This window comes from Lepidochelys kempii, chromosome 8 (genome assembly GCF_965140285.1).
Source record: "Lepidochelys kempii isolate rLepKem1 chromosome 8, rLepKem1.hap1, whole genome shotgun sequence".
Taxonomy (NCBI): Eukaryota; Metazoa; Chordata; order Testudines; family Cheloniidae; genus Lepidochelys; species Lepidochelys kempii.
The window spans coordinates 8,701,174-8,721,825 of NC_136387.1; the positions used below are offsets into that span (position 1 = coordinate 8,701,174).

Here is a 20,652-nt window from a genome sequence, read left to right on the forward strand (position 1 = left end):
CAGACTAGATCATCACAATGGTCTTTTCTGGTCTTGGAATCTGAGGTTTGATAAGCACCTTAGAAATCTTTGGGTGCAGATATGTTGTAGCCCTCAAAGGAGACTAAATATTATATTCTCATTTGAACTTCCAGCTCTTTGTATTGTGTCCTCCTTTGATATGGCTGAGTTAGACGTTTCCCACAATTTTAAACAAGACATTTTTACTACTTATAGTCATAACATTTATGCAGTGACCATGAGTTGGTTGAGTTCAGGATCCTGACGCAGGGAAGAAAGGTAAGCAGCAGGATACGGACCCTGGACTTCAGGAAAGCAGACTTCGACTCCCTCAGGGAACGGATGGCCAGGATCCCCTGGGGGACTAACTTGAAGGGGAAAGGAGTCCAGGAGAGCTGGCTGTATTTCAAGGAATCCCTGTTGAGGTTACAGGGACAAACCATCCCAATGAGTCGAAAGAATAGTAAATATGGCAGGCGACCAGCTTGGCTTAATGGTGAAATCCTAGCGGATCTTAAACATAAAAAAGAAGCTTACAAAAAGTGGAAGGTTGGACATATGACCAGGGAAGAGTATAAAAATATTGCTCGGGCATGTAGGAATGATATCAGGAGGGCCAAATCGCACCTGGAGCTGCAGCTAGCCAGAGATGTCAAGAGTAACAAGAAGGGTTTCTTCAGGTATGTTGGCAACAAGAAGAAAGCCAAGGAATGTGTGGGCCCCTTACTGAATGAGGGAGGCAACCTAATGACAGAGGATGTGGAAAAAGCTAATGTACTCAATGCTTTTTTTCCCTCTGTCTTCACTAACAAGGTCAGCTCCCAGACTGCTGAGCTGGGCATCACAAAATGGGGAAGAGATGGCCAGCCCTCTGTGGAGATAGAGGTGGTTAGGGACTATTTAGAAAAGCTGGACGTGCACAAGTCCATGGGGCCGGACGAGTTGCATCCGAGAGTGCTGAAGGAATTGGCGGCTGTGATTGCAGAGCCATTGGCCATTATCTTTGAAAACTCAAAAGTGGCGAACCGGGGAAGTCCCGGATGACTGGAAAAAGGCTAATGTAGTGCCAATCTTTAAAAAAGGGAAGAAGGAGGATCCTGGGAACTACAGGCCAGTCAGCCTCACCTCAGTCCCTGGAAAAATCATGGAGCAGGTCCTCAAAGAATCAATCCTGAAGCATTTGCATGAGAGGAAAGTGATCAGGAACAGCCAGCATGGATTCACCAAGGGAAGGTCATGCCTGACTAATCTAATCGCCTTTTATGATGAGATTACTGGTTCTGTGGATGAAGGGAAAGCAGTGGATGTATTGTTTCTTGACTTTAGCAAAGCTTTTGACACGGTCTCCCACAGTATTCTTGTCAGCAAGTTAAGGAAGTATGGGCTGGATGAATGCACTATAAGGTGGGTAGAAAGCTGGCTAGATTGTCGGGCTCAACGGGTAGTGATCAATGGCTCCATGTCTAGTTGGCAGCCGGTATCAAGTGGAGTGCCCCAAGGGTCGGTCCTGGGGCCGGTTTTGTTCAATATCTTCATAAATGATCTGGAGGATGGTGTGGATTGCACTCTCAGCAAATTTGCGGATGATACTAAACTGGGAGGAGTGGTAGATACGCTGGAGGGGAGGGATAGGATACAGAAGGACCTAGACAAATTGGAGGATTGGGCCAAAAGAAATCTGATGAGGTTCAATAAGGATAAGTGCAGAGTCCTGCACTTAGGACGGAAGAACCCAATGCACCGCTACAGACTAGGGACCGAATGGCTAGGCAGCAGTTCTGCGGAAAAGGACCTAGGGGTGACAGTGGACGAGAAGCTGGATATGAGTCAGCAGTGTGCCCTTGTTGCCAAGAAGGCCAATGGCATTTTGGGATGTATAAGTAGGGGCATAGCAAGCAGACCGAGGGACGTGATCGTTCCCCTCTATTCGACATTGGTGAGGCCTCATCTGGAGTACTGTGTCCAGTTTTGGGCCCCACACTACAAGAAGGATGTGGATAAATTGGAGACAGTCCAGCGAAGGGCAACAAAAATGATTAGGGGACTGGAACACATGACTTATGAGGAGAGGCTGAGGGAGCTGGGATTGTTTAGCCTGCAGAAGAGAAGAATGAAGGGGGATTTGATAGCTGCTTTCAACTACATGAAAGGGGGTTCCAAAGAGGATGGCTCTAGACTGTTCTCAATGGTAGCAGATGACAGAACGAGGAGTAATGGTCTCAAGTTGCAGTGGGGGAGGTTTAGATTGGATATTAGGAAAAACTTTTTCACTAAGAGGGTGGTGAAACACTGGAATGCGTTACCTCGGGAGGTGGTAGAATCTCCTTCCTTAGAGGTTTTTAAGGTCAGGCTTGACAAAGCCCTGGCTGGGATGATTTAACTGGGAATTGGTCCTGCTTTGAGCAGGGGGTTGGACTAGATGACCTTCTGGGGTCCCTTCCAACCCTGATATTCTATGCCTTTCATGTGAAGAAAAAAATCTCACTTGCATTTGTAGCTTAAAACCTTTCAAAAATTTCCAGCCTCCATTTGACTCATGCCAGCAAACGTTTATGTACATCATTAAGTTAGGTGTAAGCAGACCTTGGTGTAAGAGTTGGTTTCCAGCTTTCCCTATGGGCAAGAATCTTGGAATACTTTGTTCATATTGAGCAGGCATCACAGATCCTGAAGACTACACTGGGTGCGGGGGCAATCCTCCTTGATGTTTTGGTATCGTATCACACAGGAACGCTGTTCTGTTTTGATACAGAAATTCTCAGTGTCTCCTCAAATGTCCTGTTATCAAATACTCCCCATCGTCCTGTACAGTTGGATAACTGCAATACTGTATCATGGGAACTCAAGCCCAGCTGCTGATCAGCTTCTACGCTGAAGCATGTTAATATCAACGGCAAATCCTAGCCACAGTAGACTCACTGATTGATAGAATTCAAGTCATCCTTCAAAGCTGGACTTCTGATCTACAGATATTGTGGCTCTCTTTAAAATAGGCAATATACAGTAAAATCCATTCATAGTGCACTATAGCTGTAGTTTAAATTCTTATACCAAACATGAAAATGAGATTTTTTTGGTAATATAGAAAGTTATACCTAATCTTTTAATTTCTGATCTTAAACCAGCGTGGATAACAATCAATAACTTTAAAAAATAAAATAAAAAAATTGATTTTTTTTTATTTGGATTTTTTATAAAGCTTTTTTTCCCCTCAAAAACCATTTAAAGATAGATATATTATAGCTCAAAGATCTCATCATGGAATAGGGATTATAAAGTCTAATTCTATAGTATGAGACAATATATTCATGTAATGTTGAAGAAAAGTTTTGTAAATGAGTTCCAATAGTTCATGGATTAGGGACCCAATTTTATAGGGTTCCACAGGCTTCTGTATAGATTTAGGTTAATCTTTCTATCTACCCAATGGGACTCAGTGCTCAGTCTAGAACAGGGATGGGAAAACTTTTTAGACCGAGGGCCACACTGGGGTTGCGAAACGGCATGGAAGGCCAGGTAGGGAAGGCTGTGCCTCCACAAAAAGCCTGGCCTCCGCCCCCTCCCAATTCCCACCCCCTGACTGCCCCCCCCCCGGACCCCACCCTCAACCAACGCCCCCTGAACCTCCAACCATCCCAACTGCCTCCCAGGACCTCCTACCCTTATCCACCCCCGCCCCCTTACTATGCCGCTCAGAGCAGCAGGCTTATTGGAAAGCCTGGGAGGTGGGCTGGCACAAGCCATGCTGCCCGTGCATCCTCGTGGCTGTGGGGGAGAGGGGACGGGGGGGAGGAGCTGGGGTCTCAGGGGCCGGGCAGGATAGTCCTGCAGGCCAGCTGTGGCCCGCAGGCTGTACTTTGTCCACCTCTGGTCTCGAAGATACCATTAGAGATGTTTAGTTTTGCAGTTCTCAGACTGTGGATTTGTGTCTCCAGAGGTATCATGCTTGTTAACAGCAAAAAATGTTTTAAAATATATAGAAGTGAGAAAAAACAGACCTCAACTCTATTGTCCCTCTGCAAATTTGTGTACATAGAGTTAATCCCTTACCTCTCTCTAAAAGTGCAAAGTTTCAAGAAGTTCAATGAATAGAAGATTGTTGGGGGCGGAATAGATCTGGACAAGGAGAAGAAGTCTGGAGATAAATGTGAGAAGCGAGGGACATATGCCTGTTTTGTTAAAATATTGTGTTTGCTGTTGAAGAAATAAAATCTAGAATACTTAATGTTTTCGTTGAATAAAACAATGTAAATGTCTGTCTGGTGGTGTTCTCCTCCTAATACGGCATGGAAGAAAATCCTCCAAATATTTACGATTAACCTGTTGCATTGGAGATAGTTCACTTCCCAATGACTTCATAAATATCTGCTTCAATTACGTTTGGTAAATGAAATAACCAACCAAACAATCCTTAATTTTCTGATATAGCTGTAAAACTAAGCTGAAGTTTTCAAAATAAATCACTGTTTAAAAATGTATAGTGTGTACCTTCTAAAAATGAAACCTTACATCTATCTCTGAGTTGTGAAAAATATGCATTAAGGTTATAACAATCAACAAGAATGTACATTTATGTAGAAAAACCATGATTAAATCACGTCTTCCTGATTAGTGATTTAAATCAAATCCACCCTGTCTTAAACTATACATATTTGCAAAAATGTTGCATTCCCCCTTTAACATTATGTAAACATAGTTTTGGATTAGCACTATTGAGGAACTATTATAAACCTCAAGGGAATGTAGTAATTGTAAGAGTGAAATACTCTAATGGGTTGTCACATCAGAACATTCAAGAATTACCTTAATTCAAGTTTTTGATTGTGATTTTAATGGCTCATGCACATTCTTGTTAAGAAAATATTTTTTGTATATACATACAAGATATCTCTCTGCAGGGTTGCTTTTAAACAGAGATATTTTAATACTTACACAATTTAATGGGTTGATAGTGGTACAATAGCTTGTTGAGTAGTTTCTGATAAATAGTTCTTAAGCAGGGTTTGTTTTACTTTTCAAAATCCTTTGACTTTCACTATACTTTTTTTTTAGGCATGGATGTCAATGGCATCTGTTGAGAACAGAATTTTTTGGCAGGTGGTGGAAAGGGCCTCTTCTGTTTATTGAGCAACTAGTTTTCTTTGCAAAAAAGTGCAGTATTAAGGCAAGCTGACGACTCATCTGTAAAGCACATTAATTCAGGTGTTCAAAATGGTTTTTAAAATTACAGTGAGGGGAGACTAGGCAGAGGTAGAAATGATCACTGAGAAGGCACCACGCATTGAGGGTAGATTGTGTCAAGATTTTTTTCCCCTCTTGGTCAGTAGCTGTTCTAAACAGCAAGCCGCCCTAAGGGTGAGGTGTGGAAGGAAGAAGAGCAGGCTTGTAATGTAGATTTTTGTTGGGGGGCAGGGGGAGAGGCCCAAATATTCCCTTCACTTACTTTGCTTTCAACGCTCAAATCATCCCTTACAATAAATACATAAATCATGTGGCATTCTACACCAATGCTGGAAATTACAACTATTCATAATCTTTTTAATGGGGGGGGGGGAGGGCTGACCCCAGGATGACCTCCTTCCCCTTTTCTGTAGTAACTAAATATGGCTACCCTGTGTTACTGAAATAACTGGAGTGGCTCTATAGGGGCAGAGTGGTCATGTCCTACCACTATCTCCCGAAAACATCAGTGGAAAGTGACCACAGCATGTTGTGATGCAATGAGCACCAAGTGACATCCTGACAGGAGGTTTCAGAGTAACAGCCGTGTTAGTCTGTATTCGCAAAAAGAAAAGGAGGACTTGTGGCACCTTAGAGACTAACCAATTTATTTCAGCATAAGCTTTCGTGAGCTACAGCTCACTTCATCGGATGGATACTGTGGAAAGGGGATGGCATCACCTTGTGGCAATATGAGGGTCCCCCATGACTTCACCTCATGGCAGTTTGTGGTGAAGGGTTGACATCAGGGCCCTGACAACGGTGCTTTACCCTGAAGTGAGGGTGTCAAGCATCTCATAATGGCATTGGGGGGGGGTGAGGTGATATTACACTGATTACATCTCAATGAGGGGGAGACTATGACATCGAACGATGCCATCAACACGAGGCGGCAGCGAGGCCGCTAACACTAACCAACCCCATAACCTCCCCAACTCTAACTGCAGCAGCCCCCCGCGCCGCCTCTTCCTTATGTAGTGGCTAGAGGGTCCCGCCTCCACAGGCTGATTGGCTCCGGCCGGCAGGCGCTGAGCGGTGACTGGGTAGTGTGGCTGCTCGTCAGCGGGTCCGGACCTGGCGCGGCCCGTCAGGGGGCCGCGACGAGAGGCCATTGTGGCTAGGGCGGCCTGGGGAGGTGGAGGAGTGAAGCAGCTACCGCGGCGGGAGCCAAGCGCCGAGCTTCAGGAGCAGACGGTGAGGGAGGGCAGGAGGAGGAGACAGCGGGAGGGGGAAAAGGGGAAACTGCGGCCGGGCGGTTTCTGTAGCCGGGCGGAAGGGGGGCGGAGGGCGAGTCTCCAGGCCTTGGGGCCAGTTGTCGGGGGACTTGAGCCCGAGCCCGCCACCCCGTGCGGGTCCGGCTTGCCGAGCCCGCTCCCCTCAGCGCGGAGCTGTCACCGGAAACTTTCCCTGTTGCCCCTCCTCCGCCGCGTTGCCCGGCGGGCTGCCGCTGGGGCTCGGCCCGAGGCGGTGGCCCTGGAGCTGCCCCGCCGCGGGCCGGGGCTGGGTTTTCGCCAAACGGCCGCCTCTCGCGCCCTCGGCTCGCATCCTCCGTCCCGCTGCGGGCTGCCGCAGAGACGGTCTCAGGTGAATGCCCGCCCGCCATAGCCTCGTGCTGCCGGGGGGGTGCGGGGTGCGCGTTAGTAGCTGGACTGTGGGGTGTGGGGAAGGAATCCCCCCCCCCCCGATCCCCACGGGTGTAATAAACTCTGTGGGAAATGCATTGTTAATAGGCTTCCCCAGAGAACCCGAGCAGCGTTTATTGCTCAGTGACAGGTCGGGTACTTAAGGACTGTTCCCTGCACTGAGATGTTGGTCGGGTTGTCTTGCTGATGTGCATGGGCCCCCTGGTTTAAAAGGAGCACGTCTTCTCAGGGCAACTGGTGTATTATTGTCCGGATGCCAGTCTGCGTTTCTGGAACATTAAATCGGTATAGAAGCCCCCTGCATCTTGAGCAGCAAACATTGAGTATGACTCAAAAAGAAAAGGAGGACTTGTGGCACCTTAGAGACTAACAAATTTATTTGAGCATGAGCTTTCGTGAGCTACAGCTCACTTCATCGGATGCTTATGCTCAAATAAATTTGTTAGTCGCTAAGGTGCCAGAAGTTCTCCTTTTCTTTTTGCGAATACAGACTAACACGGATGCTACTCTGAAACCTGTCATTGAGTATGACTGATCTGGAAAAAGGTGTCATCCCAAATAATCAATTGGCAGTGTTGCTCCAAAGTGTAAAAATGTGATTAAAAATTTACCTATCAATATGACTTAAACTTTCTCTTTGCTAAACCAGAATAATTTCACAATCAAGATTTTTTTTTTAAAGATCCACTCTTTAAATCTGTTAAATCACTTTGTGGCAGTGTATATAGTATGTATAGAAAATACATATTTGAGAGCCCTCTCAAGTCTTGCCAGCCCTGGGTTGCTGAGGTCCACCCTGGTGTCACTGGCTATGCTGCTAAAATGTGCTTTAGAGGTAACTGCTGACGAGCCCTTTGCTTGGAGAATGAGTACAATCACTGCAGCAGTCTAGACGCTTTAGTTGCCAAACGTCTAATCTGAAGATCTTTTGAATCTCTAGGAGTGTATACCATTTCATTCTAATTGCTTGACGTTAATTATTGGTTTCTTGTATTTTATGTACGTTACTTCTGTTTTGTTAGTAGCTGTCATAACTACTAGATTTCAATAGTAGTTCAACTGAATAGATTTCAGGACCATTAAAATCACGTAGTCTGGTCTGGCCTATTGCTACACAGTATACACCAGCAGTGACAGAACTTTACCTTCAGAACTAAGATGCTGTCTCAACTTACTGCTTTTCAAGAACTAATTCACTATCAAGGTTATTAGGTTAAAAACTGCTTATTCTAAAAAGTCTAACATTCCAGGGTGTTCAGAGTCACGATCAGGGCTGGAGTGGGTCTGCAGCCGGGGCCGGGAGCGGGCTTGCGGCGGAGTGTCAGGAGCGGAACTGTGGTCGGGAACAGGGGGCCACGGGTGGGAGCAGGGGGCCATGGGTGAGAAGTGGGGCTGAAGCTGGGGCAGCGGCTGGGAGCGGGGCCACGGGCAGGACTGGAACTGGGGGTCCGCGGTTGGGAATGGAGCTGGAGCCATAGCCGGGAGCTAGTGGCTGGACCTGGGCCTGGGCTAGAGTAGAGCTGGGGGCAGAGCAGACTGGGGACCAATAAAGTTACATGCTAGGGTTAAGTGCATTTGTGGTACAAAAAATGATAGTTAAAAACAAAAAAGTGACACTGAGACTTGCCATTTCTTGTCTTGGTGAATTCGTCTTTTCATTTATAACCTTACAAATTTTATCCTAACTACCAGTATTGGAATCTCAGCCTGGGATTTAAAAATCAAGTTATGATCCATGAGAATCTTTGCCCTTCATTGCCAACAATAAAGATTCTTCAACAAAAAACATAAACATCAATTTTGTAGAAGCGCCTTTCTCCAGACCTGTATTTAGAGTGAAGTACTAACAGTAGTAATTTGGTATGGCAATGAAGTAAGCAGATGTGACTTGAAGATATACAGAAAATGGATCCGTTTAGTAAGAACATGCCACTTTTGCATCGTCACTCTCCTGACTGTAATTACACTTTAAATAGTGCATGTAAGCTAAAATGTATTCACAAGTTTACTGCATCTGACATACTATATTAGCCTTGTGGTTCTGGAACTTTTCTTGTGGTTGCAACTAGTTGGAAAACAAAATAACTTTCAGATTGGACCACCCAGTGTATGTATGCTGCTTTTTTATGCACCATGTGCATATTTATCACTTTTGTATAATCTTTTTTAATTGTATATAATAGTGATTCATGAGACGTCAGTTTATGAAGATGTTAGTGAGATTGTCATCACTGTCCACCTTTCATAGTATGAATACCTTAGTTTTCAGTTTCAATATTGATAATTGTTTCACTAAATAAAATGAGGACACCAGTAACTGAAAACTTCTGTTTTTTGAAATTGAATGTGATGCTAAATTCCAGTGGAGTCCTTTACTTTTCATATCAGTGTTGGGCCTACTGATACTGGTCTACAGTCAGGATGTACGGAATGTGCTTTGCATACCCAGGACATATATGATAGGTCAAATAAGCTATTGTCAGTTAAGAGCCTGGTACTTGAGAGTCAAGAAATCTAGTTGACTGACAAAGCTGGTGGTCTCAAACCCTAATCAAACCAGCTTCCAACAGTCAGTAGTTCAGAGAGCCTTTATCCTGGCTTCTAAATCAGCTTAATTTTAGGATGGTTTTATACAGTCAAATTCTGTCAAAATGCCATTTGAGCTCATAGCTTCCTCCTTCCTTTAATGCTTCATCTTTAATGCTATCAGAAAAAAAGTGTTCTTAACTCAAGTTAGCTAGCTCACGGTAAAATCCTGGTAAAGACAAGGCAGTTTGTATTCTTCACTTGCGTTAGCAGGTTGAGTTGAAGCCTGTGGGCGAGCCTAGTCTCTAACTTCACCTACTGATTTGTATGAAAACTACAAACTGCCTTTTCTCTACTAGAAATTTGCCTCTAGTTATCAATACACCTTTTACTCCTGGGGGAATTCTGTGCCACTGCGCAGTGCAGAATTTTGCAGAAATTAACATGCACGCAGAATTTCCTTTCCCCAAAAGAAATGGGCTGCAGTGCTGCTAGCTGCCACTAGGACCCAGCAGAGCTCAGCTGGCACATAGAAGTCACTGCTGGGGAGAGGAAGAGGGAGCTAGAGTGTTCCTGGCAGCTGCAGTTCCCAGCATGCCCTGAGAGAAGGAGAGAGTGGTGCATCGGGCTGTTTCTCCCTCTGGATCCCCGGGCTCTGGGGGGAGGGGAAGGCAGGTGTCCGGGCTGGGGGAGACATGGCTGGGTTCTGGGAAGGAGGGGTGTGGGTATCTGGGCAAGGGGCGGCCTTGTGGCTGGGCTCTGAGCGGGAGTGGGTGCGGGTATCTGGGCAAGGGGGACCCATAGCTGGGCTCTGGAGGGGAGGGAGTGTGGGTATCTGGATTAGGGGGCCCCTGCAGCTGGGCTCTGTGGGGGAGTGGGTTTGAGTATATTGGCTGGGGGGGCCATGGCTGGGCTCTGAGGGGTAGAGGTTGTGGGTGTCTGGCCCCCCGATTGGGCTTGCAGGGGTGGGGGGGGAGGGAGTGGGGGTAGAGAAACAGGAACCGGGTTGTCATAGGGGTTTCTTTAACTCTCTGCTCCTGGGGGAATCTTTGTGTGTGTCTGTATAGTTACCTGTAAAAAAGTTTGTCCGTGTTTTGAAATAAATTTGCAGAACTTGGCAGAATTTTAAAATATTGTGTGTAGAATTTTTAACTTTTTGGTGCAGAATGCCCCCAGGAGTAAGGACCTTTTCTTCCTAGTGAAGATAAGGCCTAAGGAGGGTCTGGCTCCTAATAGCAGCAAACTCTGGCCCGTTTCCCCCTGTCATAGCCTTCTTGTAGTGTGCTGGGAAATTGTCCCATTCCTGTTACCCAGCCAGTTGCTGCTATTAGGACAAGTAGCTGTGATCTTTTCTTTACTTTGGGGTTTAACTTTGTCCTTGTCCAGTGCTAACTTTGCTCACGTCAGTTCTACTCAGTTGCTGACCACAGTTCTGCCACCCGCTCAAATGCTGAAGATTGGTGATTGGGTGGGTGATGCTTAAAACCTTGCCTTTCCTCTGGTCTGCAGGGCTTGTCCATGCAGAGATTTAGTGCATGGCAAAATGGAGTATAAATCTACAGCATACCTGCTTGCCGCACACTAACTACCCATGTGGCGACCCTTACTCAGAGAGAATAAGAAAGAGAGGGGACTCCTCAAGGGGATGGGCGGCTGAGAACCTAAAATTTGCAGAATTTTTTTTTTCTCCTACTAGTAATAGCTCACCTTAACTGATCACTCTCGTTATAGTGTGTATGGTAAACCCCATTGTTTCATATTCTCTGTGTATATAAAATCATCCTACTGTATTTTCCACTGCATGCATCCGATGGAAGTGGGCTGTAGCCCACGAAAGCTTATGCTCAAATAAATTTGTTAGCCTCTAAGGTGCCACAAGTACTTCTGTTCTTTTTGCAAAATAGGGGAGGGAATGATGGAGAGAACAGCAATAAACTGCTTAATTTTAGGGAAGGAATTATGTTATAGGTGCTTGGATACTATGGTGGTGATATTTTAAAGTTTTGACTACTAATCTAATGCCCCCCATTATGTAGTTTAAAAAAATTCCCACTTTATAGTTTGTATTCTTTCAGCTATCCCTCCTCAATTTGAAAGTGTGACGAAGATTGTCTTAATCCTCTCCCATAAAACAAAATATAAAACTAATGGTCTGAAAATTAAAATATAGTAAAAATTGGAACTCTGCTTTACAGAGTTCTCAGAACTCACTGGTGTGACTCGGATGTCTGAAAGAGCTTTGGAAGAGGGAGGATTGTTCAAAGAATTCTGAATTTATCAACAATTCTCTTTATGGCTCATTATGAATCTCTCTTTATAACTTTTTTGGAAAGTTAGGCTATTTCTCCTCTTTATTTATTTAAAGTTTAGTATTCTTACAGTACCTGGATGTAATAAGGTACTCTCTTGAACAGCTCTTTAAATCCTATTAGGCCTGTTCTACAGGGTCGCACACTTTGTTGCTTCGGTGGACTGAGCTCACTGACACACCAGGGGTTCTTTGCATCAATCCATTCCCTACACAAACTCCCGGTGTGCACTGTCCTGTCCCCCAATATTTCAGGGACTCCCTGCAACCCTTCTATCCTCTCCCTCATATCAGGGACTTTGTACCCCCCTCCCACTGCTCCCCCCAACACCAGGTGCTATTGTGCTCCATATTCCTCCTACTCCCATACTTGAGTCTGCCTACCAAGACCTCAGTGTGCCTCCCTTCTCCCCACCTCCACTTCCTTGCCAGGACTCTGTATGATCCCTGTGCCTCTGCCCATTGTCTCCCATTTCCCTCTCCACCATATGGTGCCCCCTATTTCCCCCTTTCCCTCTGTTACATTGCACTCCATATGATTTTAAGAAAATATGCTAATGAGTGTGAATATAGTGTAACTTGGGGAGGGATAGCTCAGTGGTTTGAGCTCTGGCCTGCTAAACCCAGGGTTGTGAGTTCAATCCTTGAGGGGGCCATTTAGGGATCTGGGGCAAAAATTGGGGATTGGTCCTGCTTTGAGCAGGGGGTTGGAGTAGATGACCTCCTGAGGTCCCTTCCAACCCTGATATTCTATAGAATATGCTTCATGCAAAAGGTCTCTTGTAAGGTATCATTACAAATCTTATCTGAGTGTGGTCATCCTGTCTCTATAAATGTATCATTCTTGTATCTAAAACTAGAAATATGAAATATAACTTGAGGTCCTATCGTAATTATGCAAAGTGTGGGCCATTAATGGTGGTTTGGAATCTTGATGGCTCCCATCAACTAGTACAATTGGTTGTAAATGGGTCTGTTTACTTGCAAGCCTTTCTGTGAGTCAGGCCAGGAAGAATGAAGGCTTGGGGTCTCACAAGACATGTGACCATGTCAGCTGATACTGGAATCCATCTTAAACCTGGGGCTTTTGCATTTAGAAGGAGGGGTGGAGACCCAGAGAGACGAAAGATTCCCACCTTGTGCAAAGCTGTATAAGGGGGTGGAACAGAACAAAGGAGGTTCCAGTCATGACAGATCCCCTAGTTGCCACCTGAGCTGGAGCTAACAAGAACTGTACCGCGGAGAGGATTGGGCCTAGACTAAGAAGGAATCTAGTCTGTGAAAGAAGTTTATTGGAACATCTCTGAGGGTGAGATTTTATCTGTAATCGGTTTCATAATGTATTAGGCTTAGACTGGCTTGTTTTGTTTTATTTTGCTTGGTAACTTACTTTGTTCTGTCCTCACTTGAAGCCACTTAAATCCTACTTTTTATACTTAATACGATCGCTTTTGTTTATTAATTAACCCAGAGTAAGTAATTAATGCCTGGGGGAGCAATCAGCTGGGCATATCTCTCTATCAGTGTTATAGAGGGCGGACAATTTATGAGTTTACCCTGTATGAGCTCTATACAGAGTAAAACAGATTCATTTGGGCTTTGGATTCCATTGGGAGCTGGGTGCCTGGGTGCTAGAGACAGGAGCACTTCTTAAGCTGTTTTCAGTTAAGTCTGCAGCTTTGGGGCACATGGTTCAGACCCTGGGTTTGTGCTGGAGCAGACTCGTGTGTCTGGTTCAACAAGGCAAGGTACTGAAGTCCCAAGATGGCAGGGAAAACGGGCTCAGAGGTAGTCTCAGCACATCAGGTGGCAGTCCCAAGGGGGTTTCTGTGACCCATCCGTCACATCCTCCATGCCAGGTCCCTCATTCGCCTCTCCCATGTAAGGAGCTCTGTGTGCTCGCCCTATTTGCATCTTCTCCTTCACCAGTATTGTTTCTTTCTATCTGGGGGATAAGTCATTCAGGTGGTCAACATTTTAAAATCTTTTGGAACAGAGCTAAAATGAATGATGTTATGCTGGAAGATTTTCATGGCTGTCATCAGCTGGGTTCTTTAATCTGAAGACAGTAGCTGAAGCTAATTGGTCTGCTAATCAGATGCTAGGGGGCTCAATGTATCCTCTAATGGAATTGATCAGATGCTGCATTCAAAAATTATCACATCACAGACAGACAAATGAAAATATCAAAACCAGCAAAAATTATATACTCTGGGTTTTAATATATTTATCACATTTCTGTAGCAATATGGATGGCTCTGAGCTTAACCTTACTTCATGGAGACTGCCATCTTTCCTGTGACAGAGAAAAGTTTTCACAATGATTTCAACTGGAAAAGCACTCTACTTTTGCTGGCTTTATATAAATGTATTGTTTTATATACTTGTTTGTTTATAAAGAAAATATAAACAGTGGATTTAAACAATTGAAAGCAAAAACTCCAAATATACACAAACATTTAAAATACGTGATGAAACATTCCCAAAACAGTGCTTAAAAGTGAGTGTTTTTCTATTAAAACCAAGAGAAAAGTGATTATCTTCATTATCTATTCTGTCAGCCTCAGTGAATTAAGTATTTTAACATTTTTTAAATGTTAACTGGAATGTTAATTTTTTTTAAAAGGCCAGTTCCAGTGGCTTTAAATCTTGAAAAGATCGTTGATTTTTTGCTTTAATGTATTTCTATTTCAGCAAATGAAACTAGGTTGCAGAGTCAAACACTTGAAAGTTAGAAAATGGCCAAATTTATGGTGACTTATGAACCTTAATTTGATCCCCAGGTGCATCCAGCCTGTTCACTGAATGGGAGGAAGGGTCTGTGGAAAAAAATTGTGTGATAATGTAATTAAAGATCATAATGCATATACACAAGGGAGCTGAATTAAGGTTTTTATGGGCAACTGTAAATGTGGCATTTTTAAACATTTTCACAGTGCTTGAAACTTTGCAGCCTAACTAACATTCTTTTAACATTTTTTTGTATGTAATTTCCTATGTGTGCTTTCTTAAAGAGAGATGTAAAACCAATTTTTTAATGGTTTTCAGAGTAGCAGCCCTGTTTGTCTGTATCTGCAAAAAGAACAGGAGTACTTGTGGCACCTTAGAGACTAGCAGATTTGTTGGAGCACAAGCTTTCGTGAGCTACAGCCCACTTCATCAGATGTCTAGAATGGAACATATAGTAAGAAGATATATATACATACAGAGAACATGAAAAGGTGGAAGTTGCCATACCAACTCTAAGAGGCTAATTAATTAAGATGAGCTATTATCAGCAGGAGGAAAAAAACCTTTTGTAGTGATAATCAAGATGGCCCATTTCAGACAGTTGACAAGAAGGTATGAGGATACTTAACATGGGGAAATAGATTCAATTTGTGTAATGACCCAGCCACTCCCAGTCTCTATTCAAGCCCAAGTTAATGGTATCTAGTTTGTAAATTAATACTAGTTCAGCAGTTTCTTGTTGGAGTCTGTTCTTAAAGCTTTTCTGTTGCAAAATTGTCATCTTCAGCCTCTCTGGTCATTCAATAACAGACTTAAAGTGTTCTGCTGGTTTTTGAATGTTATGATTCCTGTGTCCATTCACTCACCTGCTTAGAGACTGCCCGGTTTGGCCAATGCACATGGCAGAGGGGCATTGCTGGCACATGATGGCATATATCACATTGGTAGATGTGCAGGTGAATGAGCCCTGGATGGTGTGGGTGATAGTAGGTTCTGTGATGGTGTCCCTTGAATAGATATTTGAGTTAATTGGGGATTGGTCCTGCTTTGAGCAGGGGGTTGGACTAGATGACCTCCTGAGGTCCCTTCCAACCCTGATATTCTATGATATGTGGACAGGGCCGGCATCGGGCCCCGTTGCAAGGATAGGTTCCTGGGTTAGTGTTTTTGTTGTGTGGTTGCAGGTGAGTATTTGCTTCAGGTTGGGAGACTGAGGGATCATCTTTCAAAAGTGGGGTGCTAATAAGCAATGGTCACATAAACACCACCCTATACTGGAAACCTACTGACTGCTATACTTACCTACATGCCTCCTTGATGATGTGCTGGAGAGGTTTTAGTTGGGGGCTGTAGGTGACGGCTAGTGGTGTTCTGTTACTTTCTTTGTTGGGCCAGTCTTGTAGTAAGTGACTTCTCGGTACCCTTCTGGCTCTGTCAATCTGTTTCTTCCCTTCACGAGGTGGGTATTGCAGTTTTAAGAACGCTTGATAGAGATTCTGTCAGTGTTTGTCTCTGTTTGAGGGATCGGAGCAAATGCGGTGGTATCTTAGAGCTTGGCTGTAGACAATGGATTGTATGATGTGGTCTGGATGAAAGCTGGAGGCATGTAGGTAAGTATAGCGGTCAGTAGGTTTCCAGTATTAGGGTGGTGTTTATGTGACCATTGCTTATTAGCACTGTAGTGTCTAGGAAGTGGACCTCTTCTGTGGACTGGTCTAGGCTGAGGTTGATGGTAGGGTGGAAATCATTGAAATCTTGGTGGAATTCCTCAAGGGCCTCCTTCCCATGGGTCCAGATGATGAAGATGTCATCAGTGTAGTGGAAGTAGAGTAGGGGCATAAGGGGACAAGAGCTGAGGAAGCGTTGTTCTAAGTCAGACATAAAAATGTTAACATATTGAGGGGCCAAGGGGGTACACATAGCAGTCCCACTGACTTGAAGGTATAAATTGTCCCCAGATCTGAAATAGTTGTGGGTGTGTACAAAGTTCAGCCACCAGGTTTCCCGTGATGGTAACGGGGATGCTATTCCTGATGGTTTGTAGTCCATCTTTGTGTGGAATGTGGGTGTAGAGGGCTTCTACATCCATAGTGGCTAGGATGGTGTTTTCTGGAAGATCATCAAAGGATTATGGTTTCCTCAGGAAGTCAGTGGTGTCTCGAAGATAGCTGGCTGGTAGCGTAGGGCCTGAGGAGAGTCTACATAACCAGATAATCCTGCTGTCAGCGTGCCAATGCCTGAGATGATCGGGCATCCAGGCTTCCCAGTTTTATGCATTTTGGGTAGCAGGTAGAATACCCCTGGCTGGGGCTCTAGGGGTGTGTCAGTGTAGATTTGTTCCTGTGCTTCTTTAGGGAGTTTCTTGAGCAGATGGTGTAGTTTCTTTTGGTAATCCTCAGTGGGGTCAGATGGTAATGGCCTCTAGAATGTGGTGTCAGAGAGTTGTGTAGCAGACCTCTTGTTCATATTCCGACCTATTCATGATGACGACAGCACCTCCTTTGTCAGCCTTTTTGATTATGATGTCAGAGTTGTTTCTGAGGCTGTGGATGACATTGTGTTCTGCACGGCTGAGGTTATGGGGCAAGCAATGCTGCTTTTCCACAATTTCAGCTTGTGCACATCGATGGAAGCACTCTGTGTAGAAGTCCAGTCTGTTTCGACCTTCAGGAGGAGTCCACTCAGAATCCTTCTTTTTGTAGTGTTGGTAGGAAGCTTCCTGCTTGTTAATATGCTGTTCAGTGGTGTGTTGGAAATATTCCTTGAGTCAGAGATGTCGAAAGTAGGATTCTAGGTCACCGCAGAACTGCATCATGTTTGTGTGGGTGGTGGGGCTGAAGGAGAGACCTGAGATAGGACAGACTCTTCTGTCGGGCTAAGAGGATAGCTGGATAGATTAACAATATTGTTAGGTGAGTTAAGGGAAGCACTGTTGTGGTCCCTTGTGGTATGTAGGAGTTTAGATAGTTTAGTGTCCTTTTTCCTCTGTAGAGATGCAAAATGTGTGTTGTAAATGGCTTGTCTACTTTTTGTAAAGTGCAGCCACAAGAGAGTTTATGTGGAAGGCTGATTTTTTAAGAGAGTTTCTAGTTTTGAGAGTTCATTCTTAATCTTCTCTTGTTTGCTGTATAGGATGTTGATCAGGTGGTTCTGCAGTTTCTTTGAGTGTGTGTGGCATAATCTCTCACTATAATCTGTGTGATATGTTGATTGTAATGGCTTTTTACCTTCAGTCCTTTTGGTATTATGTCCATTTGTTTGCATTTGGAAAGGAAGACGATCAAGCGTTCTTAAAACTGCAATACCCACCTGGTGAAGTGAAGAAACAGATTGACAGAGCCAGAAGGGTACCGAGAAGTCACCTACTACAAGACTGGCCCAACAAAGAAAGTAACAGAATGCCACTAGCTGTCACCTACAGCCCCCAACTAAAACCTCTCCAGCGCATCATCAAGGATCTACAATGGGGTGGGCAAACTACGGCCCGCAGGCCAGATACGACCTGCAAGCCATTTTAAGCTGGCCTGCGAGCCACACCACGTGGCTCGACCCTGCTCCGGCGCTCCAGCTGGGACTCTGGGTTGGGTCTGCACCACCCGGCTTGGCCCCGCTCTGGCACTCCGGCCGAAGTACTGGGGCGGGGGCCGCAAAACGCAGCTCTCAGAAGCCGTGGCGTGGCTCCACTCTGGCTCCTGCGTGCTCCAATGGGAGCTGCAGGGGCGGTGCCTGCAGATGGGGCAGCATGCAGAACCGCCTGGCCACGTCTCCGTGTAGGGGCCGGAGAAGGGACATGCCACTGCCTCCGGGAGCCACTTGAGGTAAGCACCGCTCGGAACCTGCATCCCTCAGCCTTGCCCCAGCCCCCTGCCCCAGTCCTGATCCTCCTCCTGCTCTCCACTATCCTCAATCCCAGCCCACATCATCCTCCTGCACCCCAAAGCCCTGATTCCCCACCCCAGAGCCCGCACCCCCTCCCCCACCCCAACCCCAATTTTGTGAGTATTCATGGCCCATCATACAATTTGTATTGCCCGATGTGGCCCTCGAGCCAAAAAGTTTGCCCTCCCCTGATCTACAACCTATCCTGAAGAACAGCCCCTCACTCTCACAGACTTTGGGAGACAGGCCAGTCCTCGCTTACAGACAGACTCCAACCTGAAGCAAATACTCACCAGTAACTACACACCACACAACAAAAACACGAACCCAGGGACCAAACCCTGGTGCCAACTCTGTCCACATATCTATTCAAGGGACACCATCACAGGACCTAACAACATCAGCCACACCATCCGGGGCTCGTTCACTTGCACATCTACCAATGTTATATATGCCATCATGTGCCAGCAATGGCCCTCTGCCATATACATTGGCCAAACCGGACAGTCTCTACGCAAAGGAATAAATGGACACAAATCTGACATCAGGAATCATAACATTCAAAAACCAATAGGAGAACACTTCAATCTCTCTGGTCACTCAATAACAGACCTCAAAGTGGCAATTCTTCAACAAAAAGACTTCAAAAACAGACTCCAAGGTGAAGCTGCAGAACTGGAATTAATTTGCAAACTAGATACCATCAGATTAGGCCTGAATAAAGACTGGGAGTGTGTGGGTCATTACAAAACCTTAAACTTAATTTCCCCAATACTAATTTCCCCCAACTGTTACTCACACCTTCTTATCAACTATCTGTAATGGGCCACTCTCTTACCACTTCAAAAGTTATTTCTCCTCCCTTGGTATCCTGCTGTTAATTGATTTATCTCGTTAGACTGACCTAACACTTGATAAAGCAACCCACATCCTTTCATGTATTTATACCTGCTCCTATGTCTTTTACTTCATACATCTGATGAAGTGGGTTCTAGCCCACGAAAGCTTATGCCTAAATACATTTGTTAGTCTCTAAGGTGCCACAAGGACTCCTCACTTTTTTTGTGGGGTTTTTTGTTTTTTTTTTGCTGATACAGACTAACATGGCTACCACTGAAACCTGGAAACATGTATGAGAACTATCACCTGTCTGTTTTTTGCAGGGTACCAGCAAAGAATTATGTGAATCACAGTTAGGGATATTTTGTGTTGATTAGAAATTATATTGCAAATTCTTTGCCTCTCTTCCTTTTTTGTATGAGGCAAAGAGATGACTGGCTGATTTAACTCTTGCAATCCTGCCAGTTAAGAATGAACTGTTCATATGGTGGAGAGAAGGGAGACTGGAGTTGTACTGAACGTACCTGCCCTTAGGCAGGTGTCTGCTGGTTATGTTTATATCTGTAGTAATAGGCAAATAAATATATCCTCGATAGACTAGTAATAGTCGGTCTTCAAAAACAGAACTGGATGTGTTAAAACATGGGGACGTGGCTTTTCAAAAGATTTTTTTGTTGCAGATTTATGTGAAAATTTGTGGTTTTAGAAAAAACAAATGTTCAAACCCAACTAGTAATTCTTTTAGCTATACACCTGTGCCATTGAACAGAATTTCTTGGAATGTCCAACAATGTCCAAAAGAAAATACATTCAGAAGGCTATCACATCAGTCTTAATCTCATCAGTGTAGTAAATGAAACAGCTGAGACAATAGGTAACATGCTAGTTTAGAGAACATTTTTTTTTGACAAACTGCAGTTACCTTTAGAGTGTTCTCAAAAAGAAAAGGAGTACTTGTGGCACCTTAGAGACTAACTAATTTATTTGAGCATGAGCTTTCGTGAGCTACAGCTCACTTCATCGGATGCATACCGTGGAAACTGCAGCAGACATTATATACACACAGAGATCATGAAATAATACCTCCTCCCACCCCACTGTCCTGCTGGTAATAGCTTATCTAAAAAGAAAAGGAGTACTTGTGGCACCTTAGAGACTAACCAATTTATTAGAGCATAAGCTTTCGTGAGCTACAGCTCACTTCATCAGATGCATATCGTGGAAACTGCAGCAGACTTTATATATACAGAGAGATTATGAACCAATACCTCCTCCCACCCCACTGTCCTGCTGGTAATAGCTTATCTAAAGTGATCATCAGGTGGGCCATTTCCAGCACAAATCCAGGTTTTCTCACCCTCCACCCCCCCACACAAATTCACTGTCCTGCTGGTGATAGCCCATCCAAAGTGACAACTCTTTACACAATGTGCATGACAATCAAGTTGGGCTATTTCCTGCACAAATCCAGGTTTTCTCACAAATCCCCCCCACCCCCATACACAC

At 44.6% G+C, this 20,652-nt stretch overlaps 1 protein-coding gene across 11 annotated transcripts in view; it reads left to right on the forward strand.

The window, feature by feature from the left end:
• Positions 1–6,295: 6,295 nt before the first annotated feature.
• MAPK9 (mitogen-activated protein kinase 9) overlaps positions 6,296–20,652 on the forward strand; it is a 106,838-nt gene continuing 92,481 nt past the window's right edge. For 9 of the 11 annotated variants that reach the window (XR_012160203.2, XR_012160204.2, XR_012160205.2 and 6 more), the window contains exon 1: positions 6,296–6,414. The gene's annotated coding sequence lies outside the window, so the exon portion shown is untranslated. Of the gene's footprint in view, positions 6,415–6,716; positions 6,805–12,794; positions 13,007–20,652 lie in introns of those variants that run through there. The other 2 variants (XM_073355417.1, XM_073355418.1) reach the window with 2 other exon arrangements.